This window comes from Stegostoma tigrinum, chromosome 4 (genome assembly GCF_030684315.1).
Source record: "Stegostoma tigrinum isolate sSteTig4 chromosome 4, sSteTig4.hap1, whole genome shotgun sequence".
In the NCBI taxonomy this organism is placed as follows: domain Eukaryota; kingdom Metazoa; phylum Chordata; class Chondrichthyes; order Orectolobiformes; family Stegostomatidae; genus Stegostoma; species Stegostoma tigrinum.
In genome coordinates, this window is record NC_081357.1 from 69,120,035 (window position 1) to 69,139,700 (window position 19,666).

Genomic DNA, 19,666 nt, shown 5'->3' on the forward strand with positions numbered 1-19,666 from the left:
TTTGTTTTAAAAACAAACAAAGCCTGGCTGTTTCAGAGATAGTAGGAGCTGCAGATGCTGGAGAATCTGAGAGAACAAGGTGTAGAGCTGGGTGAACACAGCAGGCCAAGCAGCATCAGAGGAGCAGGAAGGCTGATGTTTCGGGTCTAGACCCTTCTTCAGAAATTTTCTAAAGAAAAACAAGGACATCAGAGATGTTTGGGAGTGGAATGCCTCATCCTGGGAGCAGATGCGGCAGAGGCGAAGGAATTCGGAATAGAGGTAGCTGTGGGAGTTGGTGGGCTTGAAATTTCAGCTCAGATGTCCTCGTTTTTCAAGGATCGCAACATCCCCGTCCTCAGTGGTCAAGAATGCCCTCGACCGTGTCTCCCACATTTTCCGCAACTCGACCCTCACATCCCCTCCCTGCAATAACAACCAAAACAGAACCCCCCGTGTCCTCGCGTACCACCCCACCAACCTCCGGATCCAACGCATCATCCTCCGACACTTCCGCCATCTGCAATCTGACCCCACCACCAAAGATATTTCCCTCCTCACCCTTGTCTGCTTTCCAGAGGAACCACTCTCTCCGTGACTCCCTTGTCTGCTCCACACTCACCTCCCGCCCCATCACACCCAGCACTTTTCCCTGCAACCGCAGGAATGGCTACACTGCCCCCACACCTCCCCTCTCACCCCCATCCCAGCCCCAAGAAGACCTTCCATATCACCTGCACATCTGCTAAAGTGGTATCCTGTATCCACTATTCCCATGGTGGACTCCTCTACCTCGGGGAAACCAAGCAGAGGCTTGGGGACCACGTTGCGGAACAGCTACGCTTGGTTTGCAATAAACAACTGCACCTCCCAGCCGCGAACCATTTCAACTCCCCCTCCCACTCAGACGACTATCCTGGGCTTCCTGCAGTGCCATAACGATGCTACCTGAAAGGTGCAGGAACAGGACCTCATATTCCGCTTGGGAACCCTGCGGCCCAATGCTATCAAAGTGGACTTCACAACCTTCCTAACTTGTTCTTCTTCCCACCTGGCCCCACCCCATCTCCTACCCACCAAGCTCATCCCACCCCCTTGAACTGTCCTGTCCTCCCTGGACTGACCTATCACCTCTCTCACTCCACACCTACACTCACCGCTGCAGGCTCCACCCCGCCTCTTTGACCTGTCTGTCTCCTCTCCACCTAGCTTCTCCTCTATCCATCTTCTATCTGCCTTCCCCTCTCTCCCTATTTATTTCAGAACCCTCTTGCCCTCCCCCAATTCTGAAGAAGAGTCTAGGCCCGAAACATCAGCTTTCCTGTTTCTCTGATGCTGCCTGGCTTGCTGTGTTCATCCAGCTCTACACCTTGTTATCTCAGATTCTCCAGCATCTGCAGTTCCTACTACTGCTGAATTAATTCTATACTTGTAGGTGCTCATGTTTCCCTTCCCCATTTTTAAATGCTGCTCATCAATAAGTTAGTCCCTATTCTGAAAGCTGTGCACTAAACATGCCAATTTTTCAGTTCCCAGCCGAGACGTATTCTGATCAATTTCCAGAATTTCCTGTTTTTCATTTCAAATTCCCAGCATCTTCACATGATTTACTTAACAGGGCTGATTATTTAATGACAAATGACCAATTTCTTAACAATAATTTTACTTTCTGATGAATAAACAAGTCAATGTTACACAACAAAATAAATTTCAACTGATATGAATGCTTCCTGTGTTTATACTATTGATTTATACTTCATATGAAATGTTTACTCAGACAAATTTATTCAGAGGTTTATGTCATACTCATGATAACATGGCGAGGCTGCAGAAGGCAACACTGATGCCTTTAAGGGGAGATTTGATGTATTCACAACAAAAAAGGATTAGACAGATTTTGTACAGGGTATAATGAATTAACCTGAATTGGTGAATATTTTTGTGAGGAATCAGATCAAATGGTCTGTTTCTGTGCTTTGGCTTCTATGTAATTCAATTCGCTTTTATGCAACCCTATACATGATCTAGAGTTTGCAACAGCGATAATTTGTCCCATCTGGTCAGTGCTGGTAAGTGTGATCCAAAAGAGTCTCCTCCCACTTTATTTAAAATAATCCTATACAGATATAACCTATTCCTTTCCCCCTCAGTTACCAAACCTTCCCTTAAGCACATGAATCCTTTGCACCTCGACCATTTCAATAAGGCACTAAATGCCACTTTCCAGTCACCCGAATCATTTGGAGTCTTCCCAAGATCCTTATTAAATTTATTAGTAGCTATACTAGATTCATAGTTTCAAATCCCCACAACTGACAATATCTCCCCAACTAATTCCTTCACAATCTTGGAGATCTTGATTTCTCATGTCTCAGTCACTTTTGAGAGAAAAGAGTTGCAGCCTCTTCAATCTATCCTGACAGTTATAAATTTCAAAACTAAGTCACTGAGCAAGGCAAACATGGAAGTGCTCAGCTCCAACAACACACAAAACTTGATGACATCCAGGATAAAGCAGCCCCGCTTGATTCATACTACATCCAGTCACTCCACGATCGATGTTCAGTAGCTAGATCTACAAGTTGCTGTGCAGAAATTTGCTAAAGATCCTTAGACAACACCTTCCGAACCCACGGCTACTTCCATCTATAAAGACAAGGGCGGCAGATACTTGGGAAAACCACCATATGCAAGTTGCCCTCCAAACCACTCACCAACCTGCCTTGGAAATATATCGCCATTCCCTCACTGCCGCTGGATCAAAATCCTGGAATTCCCTCCATAACAGCATTCTCTCCTTACAGCAACCAGACTGCAGTGGTCTAAGAAATCAACTTACTGCTACCTTCTCGAGGGTAATTTGGGAGAGCAATAAGTCCTGGATGAACCAACGATGTCGCCCTCTCACAAGTGAATAAAAAAAATTGCCACAGATCAGATTAAGGGTACCAGTACATAAATAATCATCCAGGGTGTGATTACAGTATGGATAAATCATCATTCTTTCTACCTGTTGTAATGGTATCATAGAAGAATTGTGAAATATATAATGATAGCTTAAACTAACAATTCTTCCCATAACCAGCATAGAAAATGCAAGATTTTACCTTATTACGTACAAAAACTAAATAGAAATAGAGATCAAACGTTATGGAGTAATTGTAACCAGATGTACATCTGCGTAAATCAATTCGAAGAGTTGATTATGATCTCAAAACATTTTTGCATCTACAGGACTAACAAAAGCAACCACAACAGACAAAGCCCATAAGCGTAACTTACATAATGGAACAATCATGATTGTTGACTAATAATGAAAACAGGATAGCAAATGGTGTGCTGGATCAATATATCATTTTTTACAAAGGCAGAACTTGAAATGGCAGTTCTCATTAAATTGCCTTCTATAAATCGGAGACACAACAATGTTCAGGAATGGAAGATGGTGAAGACATACTAAAATTGGCCCAGAGAGAAGCCCATGCAATTCAATTGCCATGCGGACAGAGGTTAAAACTTTAGAAAACTCCAGTGCCAATTTTTAGACCAGGACACAATGTCAGCTGGTCTTGTTGGACACAGATTCTGACTCTGGCAGAGAGATCTCGAGAGGGCGACCAAAAACAGTGGCTGCTGTGCCAAGAGGAGGGAGAAACTGTCTTCAGGTTACCCCAAGAAGAATGCTTTTGAAAGCAGCTGCACTCAGAAGAGATGGAACCTGTGGAAATTCACATTGCCAGAGGTTGAATGGCTGCTGGAAGCTAATTTGCCTATACGGAGGAGATTGAGAGAAAGGAATTTTGTTCAAACAAGGACACTAAAAGTCTCTTCCTAATGTGGAATCACAAAAAAGGAATTTAAGACTTCATCAAAAGACTATATTCCTGTCGAGGGTTTGGTGTAAAGAATAAAGGTCAAAAGTTTTTGGTTGCATTACTTAATTGATGCAGAATACCTCTTTTCTATAATTTAGTGAATCGTTTGTCTATGAAGTGATGTTTGGTCATGTTGATTTTAGTTTGTCAGTTACAATAAAAGTTTTAAAGTGTGAAATCTCAGCCAAGTGTATGCCAGTCACTGGGAAATTCACATCAGTTTTTAAAAAGATAGCAGTCTCCATTGGGACGATAAGTAATCCAAGCTTTTCATATGGGACTCTAGTGAAGAGCAACAGGTGGCGATAGACCCAACCCCACAACGAGAGAACCGAATCACAGCCTTGCTCAAAAAACTTCCAAAATCTGGAGAATTAAACAAGAGAGACTTCCAAAAAATGAAACCAGATGGATCCAACACACCACGCTTCTACAGACTACCAAAAATTCACAAACCAGAAGCCCCCCTCAGACCCATAGACTCGCTACCTGGAACACCAACCTACAGATTATCCAAGGAACTACACCAAAACTAAAACACCTAGTAGAAGACTCACGCCACTCCATCCGCTCCACCCAAGAATTCCTGAACACCAAAGACACCAAGATAGAAGAGGATGAAATAATGGTCTCCTTTGACCTAACAGCCCTGTTCACATCCATCAACATCAACCTGGCCAAAGAAACACTGACTACACTATTAGAAAAACCAAAGACACATACACCAGACACCACCAACCTCATCAGCAAGGACATCATCATCAAGCTAGTGGACCTATGCCTCACCACCCACTTCACTTTCAATAACAAAACCTACAGACAAACCAACGGTACACCCATGGGATCTCCGATATCAGGGTTCTTAGCAGAGGCAGTAATGCAGAGACTCGAACAAACAGCTCTGCCAATCATCCAACCCAAACTTTGGGTCCGCTACGTGGATGACACCTTTGTCATCACTAAACAAAACAAATTAGAGGAAACCTTCAAGACCATCAATAATACCCTTACTGACATAACATTCACAAAAGAGGAGGAAAACAACAACAAACTGCCATTCCTAGATGTCACAGTAGAGTGAACAGCCAATGGGGAACTTCAAACCAGCGTCTACAGGAAAACAACACATACGGACCAAATACTGAACTACAGGAGCAACCATCCCAACACCCACAAACGAAGCTGCATTAGAACATTATTCCAACGAGCCACCACACACTGCAGCACAGAGGAACTACGCAGAGCAGAAGAAAATCACCTATACAGCGTATTCAAAAAGAACAGGTACTCAATGAACACAGTCCGCCGATTTCTCAGCAACAAACCCAAACAGAAAAAACGGGCCCAGAAACCATTAGCACTCTCCCCTACATCAAAGACATTTCGGAAATGACTCCCAGACTACTCGGACCTCTTGGCATCAGGGTGGCCCACAAACCCACCAACACACTAAAACAGGAGCTAATGAACTTAAAAGACCCAATACAGACAACAAGCAAAACGAACGTCATCTACAAAATACCTTGCAAGAACTGTGACAAACACTACATTGGACAAACAGGCAGAAAGCTAGCCACCAGGATACATGAACATCAACTAGCCACAAAACGACATGACCCACTACCACTCGTATCTTTACATACAGATGAGGAAGATCACCACTTTGATTGGGACAACACATCCATCCTAGGACAAGCCAAACAGAGACATGCACGAGAATTCCTAGAAGCATGGCATTCCAACCGGAACTCCATCAACAAACACATTGATTTGGAGCCCATCTACCATCCTCTGAGAAAAAGAACAGGAAAAGACATCACCAACACATGAAATGACATCACCAACCCAAGAAAACCTAAACAGATAAACAGAAAGCGGGACATAACACCAGCGCTTCGTTGGAGGCTCACTGATGATGTTACCTAGAATGGTGACGAAACATCTGAAAATGAAACTTCCAGCTCAGCAAGCAAACTCACATCCAGAAACTCAACCTGAGCTACAAATCTTCTCAAAACTCAAGAACAATCATGCTGAACTTGAAATGTTAACTCCGTGGGTCTCTCCACAGGTGTTGCCAGACCTCTTGCAGCTCCCCAGTCTCTGTGTATGGACGAGCATTGTGACGCATACAAATATTTTGGATGTCCAGTTACTCAATGAGCAATTGCAGTATTGTGTGATATCAGTGTTCGTTTTTATGCTATATTGCTCCTTAATTATCATTGTTTGGTTGGTCTCCAAGAATATTGCCCCTGAACAATAGTAGTTGCACTCACCGAGACATGAATTCTACAGATAAATGTGTTTATTTGACACTCAAATAGGCCTGAAACATCAGCTTTTATGCTCCTGAGAAGCTGCTTGGCCTGCTGTGTTCATCCAGCTTCACACTTTGTTATCTTGGATTCTCCAGCATTTGCAGTCCCCATTATCTCTGATCACAACCTTCCTTTTCTAATGCTCATCTCTCCAGGGTAGATATCAAACCAATCGGTTTTATTGCCACTGTTTCAAGATGACTCAGGGGCATTGGGCAGTGGCTATCTGAACACAAGGGAATTAAGAAAGAAACTTAGGGGAGGGGGGGGGGTGCAGGGACTAAGTGATAAGATAGAGCCTAAAGAGAGAGAAGCACAGTTGGACAGACAAAGGGGTTGATAACGATCCGGCTGGAATGGTGAATAGCTGTTAACGGGGCCTGTTAGAGACTACGAACAGGGTGACAGATAACATAGTGTGAAGCAGAGTCTCTGAAGAAGGGCCCAGGCCCGAAACGTCAGTTTTTGTGCTCCTAAGATGCTGCTTGGCCTGCTGTGTTCATCCAGCTTCACACTTTGTTATCTTGGATTCTCCAGCATCTGCAGTTCACATTATCTCTAACAATAGGGTGTGTGCATGCGTGCGCGCACATGTATGTGTATGTATGTGTATGCGCGCATGTGTGTGCACGCGCGAGCGCTGGCAAGCTATGGAAAATGAGCAGCTGGAGGCAGATCATGTAATCTGAGAGAAGTTTGAACATGGAAACAAAATCAATTAAATTTTCCACTTCAGGGCTCAAGAAGCACCACTGGTGACTGTTGCACTGAAAAGAAGAGGTAACAGAAGAGGCCAAATCAGGACTGGAAGGCTTGTCCCTTATATCCCATTAAAAGGCAAGTACAGCTAATACCCACGGGGGCATGGACAAAGTGAATCCTGTTGAAGAAGCAGCTGTTCAATGTGAAAACAAGATCAACCACATTAGTGAGACAGTTCACAGCAGAAATAGAAAGCTCTCAGACCATTATGGTGAGCTCAGAGATGCACAGCGATTCAATGTCCGTGCATAGTGCAGGTTGTTAAGGCCAGGAAATTGGGAACTGTTGAACAGCCTGAGGCCATTGTCACTTGAAATTACCAAACAGCATCTCAACTCCAAAAGCCCTCTCTCAGTTTTAAGAAGGGTGTAGGCCCAAAATGTCAGCCTTCCTGCTCCTCTAATGCTGCTTGGTCTGCTGTGTTCATCCAGCTCTATACCTTGTTATCTCAGATTCTCCAGCATCTGCAGCTCCTGTTATCTCTGATCTGTTCTATTGCACTGGTACTATCACCACACGCTCAGAAAAAAAAACTGAGCTTGCAAACATACAGCCCATGCACAATCTTCCTCCTGTTTCCAAAGTCCTTGAAAGCATTAATTTCCAAATCTATACCCATATTACCCACAGTTACAAGTCTAAATCTATCCAGTCAGGTTCCACTTCTGGTAGGGGACCAAAATGACCTTAAAGTAAATTACAAATTTTATCTGTTCTGATGATTACCATCATACACAAGTCTTTCCAATCCTCTCTGTATCCTTTAGTCAACCACACAAAACTCTGTCACCTCTTCTCTAACGTTCAGTTCTGGGGATTAGCTCAAGTGATGCCAATTCTGAGCTTTTTGTCTACCTAACAAATGCCTGAGGCTGAATTAGACCATTCACAGTTCTGGGGTTAAATACAATCCTGCAATGAATTTCCAGCCAATGGCCCATCAACAATTTTCTTTTGTTGACCAAGATCCTAGTGCGTGCCACCTTTACATTTTGCGCAATTTCCTCAAGGGGAAGACAGGTTCACAGTAACCTCTGGGTACAGGCAAGCAGGGCTATGGCTTTCATCCCAGAAATGCAGCAACCAATTTCAACATGGCAAGATTCAGAACATGGCAAGATTCAGCAAATGGCAATGTGGTAAATGACCAGATCATCTACTTTATTATACATGTTGGCCACAGTATCAGACAGAACTCAGAGTAGAGAAAGGGAGTACTCTATCAATAATGGGGGCTGGAAAATTAAATCCTATGTTGAAACCGAGAAAGACATGGAGATTAGATAGCTACAAGTAGAACTTCTGTTCTTAGTATCAACCCCAAATAGAATAGCATGTAAAAGCCTTAAAAATTAACAAATCACTTGAAACCAACATTGATCCTCCAGCACAAGACACCCCAACACTATCCTTACTGCATTTTGGAAACAAAACATTTTTTCAGCTTTTCATAAAATACCTTTGGGTATAAAGATGCACTAAGATCAGATCCTATTATGTTAGTGTTTCAATTAAATTCAATCAGATACTACTATTCTTGTTTCCCCACTGTGAACAGGAACAACTTCATCATAAGGAAGATTGCTATTGAGTAGGATAGGTGTTTAAGGCATTAAGTGACAAAGCTAAGTGACAACTCAACTGCATCATACTAAACAAGAATTATATGATGCTTCGATAACCAAAAAAATCATTACAATTTTCAGGAATAAAACATTAACATTTTCTTAACTGAGCACCTAAGCTATTTAGTTTATGGATAAAGAGGTAGACCCAATCATTCACCTACAAAAGCAGTTTGCACAACTAACTTTTGGTTTGCACTGTCCTTCATACTGATTGGTGGCAGTTTTATTTAAAATCAAGTGGGATGATCTCAAGTTCCACCACTTACCTAAATCAATTTCTGCAAATTCACTCTTTCAATTTTACACAGCAGTGTTGGCACACAGTGTTGGCACACAGTGTTGACCAGGCCTCAAAATGCACACAGAATGGAGAAGACAGCAAGGAAAACACACACAAGGATATCAAGGGAGGAAATCGATGTTTGGAAGACATGCTCAATGAGGCAATAAAATGGCAAGGCACCCAATCAATTTGACTTGAATGGTGATATCACATGCACTGCACTCCTTTAACCTCTAGGTGGCAGAGTACATAGGACTGCCATTTATGTTTTAAACGAGAATTTCACAAATCCAGCATTCCTGCAAATCAGTTTCGGCCAAGTCTACATTTCTGTCACAAGTGTAAAGAAATTAATTTTAACAGAATAAATAGAAATCAGAGTTTGTAGACCCCAGGCTTCCAGAATCTCTCTGGGGCAGGAGGGGTGGGGAATTAAAACATGGCTGACAATCCCTTAACACTATCATATCCCTCACTTCAGGTCTGTAAAATCAAAGAAAACTCTCGGAAAATGGATATATTTGGCTGTGCTTTACAAATCCCAGAAATTACTTTCTGAATTGGCATTCCTTTTTTCTCAGCTTTGTCCATTAGGACTATCAGTCAATAACATCAGTTAACCCCCATCCTGTAAAAGCATCATCATTGGTTTCCTTGATTTTACACATGACTGTGCGGCCAAATTCAGCTCTGACTCCATTTACAATTTTGCTGATGTCACCACTGTAGTCGTTGATTGAGATCTGACCCACAAGACAGAGTCCAGGAAGGAGATAGACTGCTTAGTGGTGTAAAGGCGACAATCTCTCTCTCAATGTCAGCAAAACAAAGGAGCTGGTCATTGACTTCAGGAAGTGGTGGAGGATGCATCCCTGTCTGTATCAATGGTGCTGAGATGGAGATGGTCAAGAGCTTCAAGTTCCTGGGAGTGAAGATCACCAACAATCTATCCTGCACTCACGTTGAAGCTAGTCAAGAAAGCACACCAATGCCTCTACCTCCTCAGAAGGCCAGGGAAATTCAGCATGTCCACAATGATTCTTAGCAATTTTTATAGATGCACCGTAAACAGCACCCTATCAGTACGCAACTGGCCTGCCCAAACTCACAAGAAATTGCCACAAGTTGTGAACGCAGCTCAGTCCATTGCAAAAACAAGCCTTCGTTCCACTGACTCTGTCTATACTTCCTGCTGCCTTGGGAAAGGCAGCCGACATTATCAAAGACTCCTCCCACCCCAGTTATACTCTTCCACCAGGCAGAAGATACAGAAGTTTGAAAACACGTTACGACAGATTTAAGAACAGCTTCTTTCCTGCTGTTATCACTTATGAACGGACCTCTCATGTTACAGCTGAACTTTCTCTACGCCTTCACTATAGTTATAACACTATATTCTGCATTCTGTTCTTTGTGCTGATGTACTTACATAAAATATACTGTCTGGTTAGCATGCAAAACAATACTTTTTACTGTACCTTGGTACATTTGACAATAATAAATAAATTCAAATCAAACAATTTAATAAAAATGATTCATCAAAGCCATGCACATGTAGCCTTTAAAAGGAAGAAAGGAACAGCAAGTACAAACAAGTCATGGAATGGAGAGCTTCAGCAAATGCAGTTCCAAAAAAAAAAATGCATGTTTTAAGTACTATGAAAACTTCTGGGCTTGATTCACACATCATGCTGAGATTCAGCAAAACAAGCAAAATAATGATGCAGTTTCAAAAGTCAGCATCTTCAATGCACTGCCTAAATGAACACAAGCCTCGACGAAAATCTGCAAAACTTACATATGAGAATCCAAAATGCTCTGGGCATAGTTAAACTGTAAGTATTTGAAAACTGGAGCGAATCCATGTTCATTCCCCAAAACTACCAGGCTTGGGTCATGCTCCTACAGATAAAGCTAAGTTCCATGTAGCAAAATCCACCGTTTAAATTAAGGTTAAAGAACACTGGAAGAATAAATATTCCATTCAGAGTAAATAGTTTTAAAATAGATTTCAGAAAAGTCCAGACATTTTGATGATCCATTTATAACTTAATATAGGTTGGCTGCAGGTTTACCTAAGCTCATGTGCAATGATCTCAAGTTCCACCACTTAACTCAATTCAATTTCTGTAAATTCATTTATGCCATTTTACACAGCAATGGTGACACAAGGCCTCAAGACCACTTCACAACAACACAATGATATAATTGTTCCATGAGACAAAGTTGAATGCTTGCAAATGCTTCAATTTGTTTTTAAAAAGCTAAGGTCACTCCCATACATTCAACAGCTATTTACTACTACAGTCATATAAAAGTTGAATTTTGAATTGACACACTGGATAGTGTGCTCTAACTTTTATTATTAGCTTCGATACCAAATAAAAACAAACCCATGCACAATGTGTTAGTTATTACTTACAGCACAAATGAGCAAAAACAAGACCACACAATTCGCAACAGAAAAAGAAAACAAACTTTGGAAAATATTTTGGGCATCATGTTTGAGCATACACTTCAAAAGTCAAGGAAATCATGCTAGTAAATTTGGAAGGTAGGTCGCAGTCTCAGGTTTATGCCCTCTCCCACCCCAGCAGTGCAAAAATGCAATTAAAACAAAGAACTGTATGCTCAGCAGATCTGGCAGTATTTGTGCAGAGAATCACAGTTGACTCAATGCCCAAATATGGCACTTCCTCTGATCTGAAGGGAAGGAAGAACTTTTTATGTCATTGGGGAGGTGGTGTGAGAACAACAGAAATTTCTGAGATAGGATTGATGGAAGCAGAGTTTAATGGACAGAGGTATCAGTTACGATAACAAGTAACAAAAGAAAAAGGCAAAAGGAGTGATAACAGTTGCAGTAAAGAAACATAGCGTTGATCTAAAAGTGCGACTGGGACAATAATGAAGTTTTTTCTGAAAGCAGACGCATGAAAAACAAGATCATCAAAACTGGGAACAGAGTTTACAGACAGAAATTGCACAAGTCTATGAGTCCTGAGGCTGTAACATGCCTAACCAGAAGATTAAGGCGCTGTCCTTCGAGATCAACCATGACACTGTAGCAGGCTTTACCGTGTGCCTTTCTGCTTTTGGGAGTTTCAAGTTTCTCCCTCTCTTTTTGTCTTGTTTTCTACTGTTCTCAGGATGCCTGTTATACCTTCTGTCGGGAGTACAAAATACTGGTTCAAACTCTGACATTTCCTTGTTTCCTCAGAATTAATTTGCCAGTTTTGCCCTCTCATTGGCCAATGCTCACTTCAGCTACACTCTTCCTTTTTATAGAAGCTTTTCTATCTGTTTTGATATTACTTGTTGGATTTTCATACTTCAATTTTTGCTCTTCTGTTTTGTCATTCTTTGCTGGTTTGTTAAATATTCTCAACATTCTGGGCTGCCATCACCTTCACAGTGTTGTAAATTAGTTCTTTCATTTTGATACAATTCTTAATTTCCTTAGTCAGTCATCCTTCTCACTCACTCTCTCTCTCTGGGAGTATTTCTTAACTTTTGCCAAATATGTATTGCGTTAACATGTCTGCCACTTCTACACCAGCATATTTTTTAATCCATTTTCCCAATTTAGCCAATACATAGCTTTGTCAATGCCTTTGCTTAAGACACTCAATCCTTCATGTTCCACCAATTCAATTCTGTAAACAAAAATACAACTGTGTACTGAAAGCATAAACAAGGAGATGATTTTTCAGTAGGTTTTTAAATGCAGGAAAGCTCTCCGGTAAATTTGGGGAATGTGTTATACAAGATGTGTTAGTTGAAACAACATACAACAGCGGACTCAAGGTAGTGGGAAACACGGCATCCGAGGGTTACCTTCTCGATGTATTTACCAAACTGTCTTCTCCAAAAATTGGAAGCTGAATAAAACTACACAGCACAGGATAACAAATGTAAAGTTCAATCTATTAGTTTGTCCTCAGATGGGTGGAAAGAAATATAATCTCCATTTGCAAATGTGAAGCTCTTGATACTAAACACGTTTCCAGCAGGTTTTAACTACAGTGAAATGTAGAAACACTAATGTTTTCAATGTGAATCACAAGCATATTTACAATTTAGTTAATTTGCCTGCTAGCCTACGGTTTCAAAGTTCTGCTTAGTGCCAGTTCTTCCCAAGTTTTGATCCACACATGGTAAAGTCTTGACAGTTTCCTGAAATGCAAACTTAGCAATGTTTGGTTTTGTTGATTGTTATCCAGCATTCCCGATTCTCCAACAGCACCCATTCCTCCACATCCAGATAACAGTCAAGTGTCTTTGTAACTTTTAACTAGATATTTTCTTCATACTTTTTCTAAAAGAGATAAAAGGAACACGAAGTACAAGGAAGTTTTAAAGGAATATGTAGAAAGCTATTCTGTCCACTATACCTGTACTAGCTCTCCGAAAGATTAATCAGAATGTGTAAGACATACCCGGGGGTAGTGTGGGCAATGAACACATCTAGCAAACTTTTTGTCAACAGGGACTGGAAGCCCAGAGTTTTATCTGAACCGGAGTCACAAATATCTAGGTCCAGACAAGATCAGATTCTTTCTTTTCTGCCTAGCCAAACAATTCTACCAGCACATATTCATGAGTTGGCCGAGGAAATTTAATGAACTATAATCAAGTTTGCAGATAACACAAAAATAGGTGGAAAGGTAAGTGGTCAAAATGATTCAAAGAGTCTGCTGAATCACAAAAAGAAGCTGAAGTGAGTACGGAAAAACTTGGCTAATGGAATACAATGTACAGAATTACACACTTGGACAGGAATAACAGAGGAGCTGAACATTATTTAAAAGCAGAAAAGATAGCAGAAAGCAATGGCAACAGAGGGATTTGGGACTCCTGACCTATGACTCAAAAACCAGCATCTATATTCTGTGGGAAATAGCAAAGAAAAACAGAATGAAGTATAAAATAAGGGAGGTTTTGTTAGAATTATACAAGGCACGCATCAGATGACAACTGAAATACCACGAACAGCTTTGCGCCCCATATCTTTAGAGGATATACTTGCATCGGAGGCAATCCAGAGAAGGTCCATTAGGTTGACAAGGAATAGAGAGACTGTTTTGTGAAGAGAGATTGAGTAAGTTGGGTGTGTATACATTAGAATATATGAGAATATCGCAACCACATTAAAATATACAAAATTCTTAGACTTGACAGGGTAAATGCAGAAAGATTGTTTCCCCTTGTGGGAGAGTCTCGGACCAGAGGGCATATTCCCAAATTAAGGAGCTGCACATTTAACACGAATGAGGAGAGATTACTTTTGAGGGTAGTGAAGCTGTGGAATTCTTTACTCCAGAGGGCCATTGAGGCTGGGTCAGTTGTAATGGGGGGGGGGGGGGGGGGGGGAGAGGGGGAGAGATGGATATGATCATCACACAAATGGAAAGAAAGACATTGTGTTCTTTGGAAAGGTGACTAAAGCCTTGCCTCTCATCTAGAGAGGAAATTTTCCTGGTTAATGAGCGCACGATAGGTGGTTTGTGTTTTTGTTTTGGGGGGGCAGAAATGGAGGGGTGCGGTGCAAGTTGGGTGGCGAGTGAGAGGTTGAGAGAGAATACAACATAGCTGGCTTTCAGCTTGGAACATTCGAGGCTGAAATAGAGTTTCCCCATACTCTACTACTTAGACTTCTGCTGTGAAATGGAAGCCCCTTTTTTTAAAAATTTCCTCATAGCTCTGGATTCTCATATCTGCAGTTCTCCCATTAAAGCAATATTGTATATGTTCCGAGTTTTAAAAGCTTTCTTCAATAGGAGGTCTGGCATGTCCAAGAGGACCCTCACCAACTTTTACAGAAGCATAGAAAGCATATTGTCCAGATGCATAATGGCATGGTAAGGCAACTGCTCTGCCCAGGACTGTAAGAAACCACAGAAGGTACTGTGTACAGCCCAGACCATCATGGAGGCCAACCTTTCAACCATGGACTCCATTTATACCTCTCATTGTCGCAGAAAGGCTGCCAACATCAAAAACCCCTCCCACCCTGGTAATGTTCTCCTCCAATCTCTTCCACAGGCAGAAGATAACAGAAATTTGAACACACATACCAGCAAGTTCAAGATAAGCTTCTTGCCTGCTGTTATTAAACTGACAAATGGACTCCCCAACATTAACAAGATCACCATTATTTGCTGTTATTCTTGGCTTGCGCATGTCCTGTGTGACCTGTATGCCTCACTCTGTCCAAGGTTTTTCTCACTCTATGATCTGTACGTCCTTGCTTACTATGATCTGCCTGTATTGCTCGCAAACAAAGCTTTTCACTGTCCTCAGGTCCGCGTGACAGTAAACAGATCAAATCAATAACAAGAGCCAGCACTGCAGCTAGTATTCTCAACTACACATTAATGACTACTCAATACCTTTGGGCCTGTACACAACAAAGGCGACAAAACTCTGCAGTGGACCCCAATCCATTGCAATTTCTTTTGCACCAGCCCAGCTTCTTATCCCATTGGGTGCTGTAAATTCAACTGCCACTCCAGCAAACATCCAAGAGTTCGAACACTTGTCCTACCAGTTTCTGGCAGCGGTGGTGGTGGTGGTGGGGGCATGTCATCTCTCTACCCTCACATTGTCTTCTGCAGTACTTCTTCATTTACAATTTGTCTCCCCCTGTGGAACTCATGATTTTATGGGAGCAATACAGTGGAAAGATATTCACCTTACAAGACACCTTTGCCGTTCTCTTCCAGTTCTTAGGGGCATTGATCTCTGTTGGAACCAATAATAGAAATGCAGCACCATAGCTTCTTCAATGTGTTGGTAGTGTTGGCATCTTACCTTTGCCTTCTACAAAATTTTCACCTCTGGAATCCGCCTTTGTATTGCTTTGGGTTCACTTACTGACACAGGCACTGTCAAGCTGTGCAATATTTCAACATCTTGATGCCCAGCTGAATCTAATGCCTTTTTTATGGAGTTTACAATCCTGCTCTTAACTTTTACTTTGAAATAGATCACCACACACAATTGCAGAATGAACTTGTCATGCCATCAATCTTCCACAAGCATACTTCCACCTGAATTGTTTTACATTCCTTCTCAGTTTGCCAGACCCTTTCACTTTTGAGTTTAAAGAAACATGGCTAACAAATTCTATGTGGCCATTTGCAAAGCTGTGTCCAAATCACCTACATGGTGAAAAGTTTGAACCAGCATCACCCCGTGGGCAACACTACCTTCACAAGCCAATCAAAACCTCTGTCTTATCGTTCACTTTAAAAAGCCTTATGCAAGGCACCTTCTTTTCAGAATCTGTCCTTAATCTTAGCAGGTGCAGTACTTAGAAGGCTATTCATATAAACAATCATACATTTGGTGTTGGGGAGGTGGCATGGTAAATTCAGCCAAGGCTTCCTCTCCTGAACATCATATACCGGCTCTTCTGGAAATACATGGACGCAGGCTTTGCTGCGACTTCTGTCATGGAAAGTGCAAGGCAAGTCAATTAACTGACTGGATGGTTGTTTTGCAAAGTTGAGTAAAGCCAACTGTGGGAATGGGTTCCATTCCTGTAACAGCGGAGGTTACCATGAAGGATTCTCATTCTCACCCTGCCCCTTCACCTGAGAAGTGGTGACACTCAGGTTAAATCACCTCTAGATGTCTCTCGCTAATGAGAGGGCAGCCCTATGATCCAAATGGAATATTTAGACTGCCACTTTACCTGTTTGAGACAGTCGGGACTATTTACAGTTAACCACCCTTTGTTATTTGCTACTTCATTACTTGCAAATGAAAGCCCGTGAACAAAACTCGCCTTTTTGAAAAACAAGTTTAAAACCGTCTCAGCTTTGCTGATTCTCAACAGGTTGGTTGCAGTTATGATTGGCCAACTACAGAAACAGGAATTCAGCACTAAAATTCATGCAAGCATACGCATGATTTTTATGATAAGACTGTGCACAAACCACTTGGCTTATTAAACTAAATTTGCCTTTAATAGCCAACAGGCAAACAATAACGCAGTTGTTTCAAACCTGCTCAAAGACCATATCATGATATTGCAAAAGTTAAAACATTTCCATAAGACTGTTCCACTCTACCCTTCCCCCATCATAGTTTCTCTCAGAAAACCTCGTTCAACTAACTTTTCTGGCAGGCAGTGTGGAAAAACCACCTGAGTGACTGCTCCATAAACAGTGATTCATATGATCAGACCGTTCAAACAAAGCATGCAATTGCTAAGCAACATGGGAGGGTCCACTAGCCTTGAGCAATAATTTCTGGAACGATACTGAATTGAATGCGATTTGCATTCAGCCCTGAAGAAATGCGCATGGCAGCATAGCAGGTCATCTTTTGTTCTAAAGCAGAATCCAGACAGATTTTATCATGCAAGATCCAGCACAGTTTCAAAAACATCCATTTGATTTATCAAATTATTTAATCAGTCTTGATACACATTAAAAAGAATGCTCGAAATGTTTTACACTAATCCTATTCCTTGTTGCCTGTCTGGACTTAAAGGCATTACTACTGCAGATTGATTCATGACAATGATTTTAAAGTAAGAACCTAAAGTTATGAGAGGCCTAAACTTCCAGGTACAACTGTGGCAAATCACAGTGTTGCTTAAATAGTTCAAGGCCGGCATAATGGATATATCTACCACACGTACAGTAGAAAACGGGCAAGTAAATTAACGTGCCAAAAATAAAGGTTTGCTTTCCCCACAAAACTTAACAGAGACTTGCTTCAGTCAACAATTTAATAATTTTTTCCAGCAGTCTCAAAATCAATTTAGAACGTACAACTGCTCGTAATGGCTGTGATTTCTGCTTGGGACTCAAGAATTTCTTGACCCAAACTCTTGAGTACTCGGGAAGAGCACTGGGTTTTCCACAATGATCACATGCTCTGGGAGGGGAATTCCACCCATTCTACTACAACACTAATCAGGCAATGGCATCCTCAAGGAATAGGATCCCCTGGACGCTGCTGTTACCCAAAATTCCAAAAACATGTCCCTCATCCCACTACAACGAGTGAGAAATGCATCAAGCTCCTCAACTCTATTTTTAAGTCTGCTAATGTGGAAACAATTTAAAACTTCAAAGTGTGCTTAGTCAACCCTCACTGAAATTGGAATTAAATAATTACCAGGACGGTAGAAAGCAAACTCGGTCAGCCAAGGTATTAATTCACCTAGCAATTCTTTTGTTCTGGGTTAAACGCACGACCACTCATTTCTGGTGTACACTGAAGTCCCAGTGTCCAGGAACGGTATAGAACATAGAAAAGTACAGCACAATACAAGCCCTTTGGCCCACGATGTTGTGCCGTGGAATAATCCTAATCCAAAAATAAAACAACCTAACCTACATTCCCAACCATTCACTGCTGTCCATGTGCATTTCCAGCAGTTGCTTAAATGTCACTAATGACTCCACTTCCACAACTACCACTGGCAAAGTATTCCATGTGCTCACAACTCTCTGGGTGAAGAACCTCCCTCCTACCTCTCCTCTATACCTTTCTCCTAACACCTTAAAACTATGACCCCTCATGGCAGTCAGTCCTGCCCTGGGGAAAGGTCTCTGGCTATCGACTCTATCCATGTCTCTCATTATCTTGTACACCTCCATCAGGTCACCTCTCTCTCTCTCTCTCTCTCTCTCTCTCTCTCTCGAGAGAGAGAGAGAGAGAGAGAGAGAGAGAGAGAGAGAGAGAGAGAGAGAGAGAGAGAGAGAGAGAGAGAGAGAGAGAGAGAGAGAGAGAGAGAGAGAGAAAAGTCTGAGCTCAGTCAACCTCTCTTCGTAAGACAAACCCTCCAGTCCAGGCAGCATCCTGGTAAAACTCTTTTGCACCCTCTCCAAAGCCTCCACACCTTTCCTATAATAGGGCGACCAGAACCGGACAACAATATTCCAAATGTGGTCTCACCAGGGTTTTGTAGAGCTGCAGCATAACCTCGTGGCTCTTAAACTCGATCCCCCTGTTAATGAAAGCCAAAACACTACATGCTTTCTTAACAACTTTATCCACTTGGGTGGCAACTTTGAGGGAGATAGGCACTTGAACACCAAGATCCCGCTGTTCCTCCCACACTGCCGAGAATCCTGCCTTTAATCCTATATTCAGCATTTAAGTTCGACCTTCCAAAATGCATCACTTCGCATTTATCCAGGTTGAACTCCATCTGTCATTTCTCAGCCTAGCTCTGCATTCTGTCAATGTCTCGCTGAAGCCTGCAATAGCCCTTGATACTATCAACGGCACCTCCAACCTTTGTCTCATCAGCAAACATACTAACCCACCCCTCAACCTCCTCATCCAGGTCATTTATAAAAACTACAAAGAGCAGAGGCCCAAGAACAGAGCCCTGCAGGCCACCACTCAGCACTGACCTCCAGCCAGAATACTTACCATCTACAACCACTCTCTGCCTCCTGTCAGCCAACCAATTCTGAATCCAGACAGCCAAATCACCCTGTATCCCATGCTTACTGACTTTATGAATGAATTAAATATGCTTATACAAACATTGCATTATGTGAGGCTATCCAGTCAGCTCAACTTTGGTTTCAGTATGAAATGAATTCATAGCTTTCAAATCACAGTAAATTAGTCAGTAATTAGAAATGCAACTTTTTTGAAACATGAAAGCAAATATGGAGTGCAGAATAGAAATTGAATAAAACTAAAGTTCGAGTGCATGTGGTACTAGCAGTCATCCTACGAGTTATCCATCCCTCCTAAGGAATATTGTGAAATTTTGATTATTCAATAAAGTTTGGAATGCTCTGAACAAACTGCTGGTTGACGGATAATTTCCAATACAAT

The 19,666-nt window shown here is 41.8% G+C and overlaps 1 protein-coding gene across 7 annotated transcripts in view; it reads right to left on the minus strand.

The window, feature by feature from the left end:
• Positions 1-19,666, minus strand: part of ptprk (protein tyrosine phosphatase receptor type K) — a 609,799-nt gene that overhangs the window by 511,011 nt on the left and 79,122 nt on the right. The window lies entirely within an intron of this gene.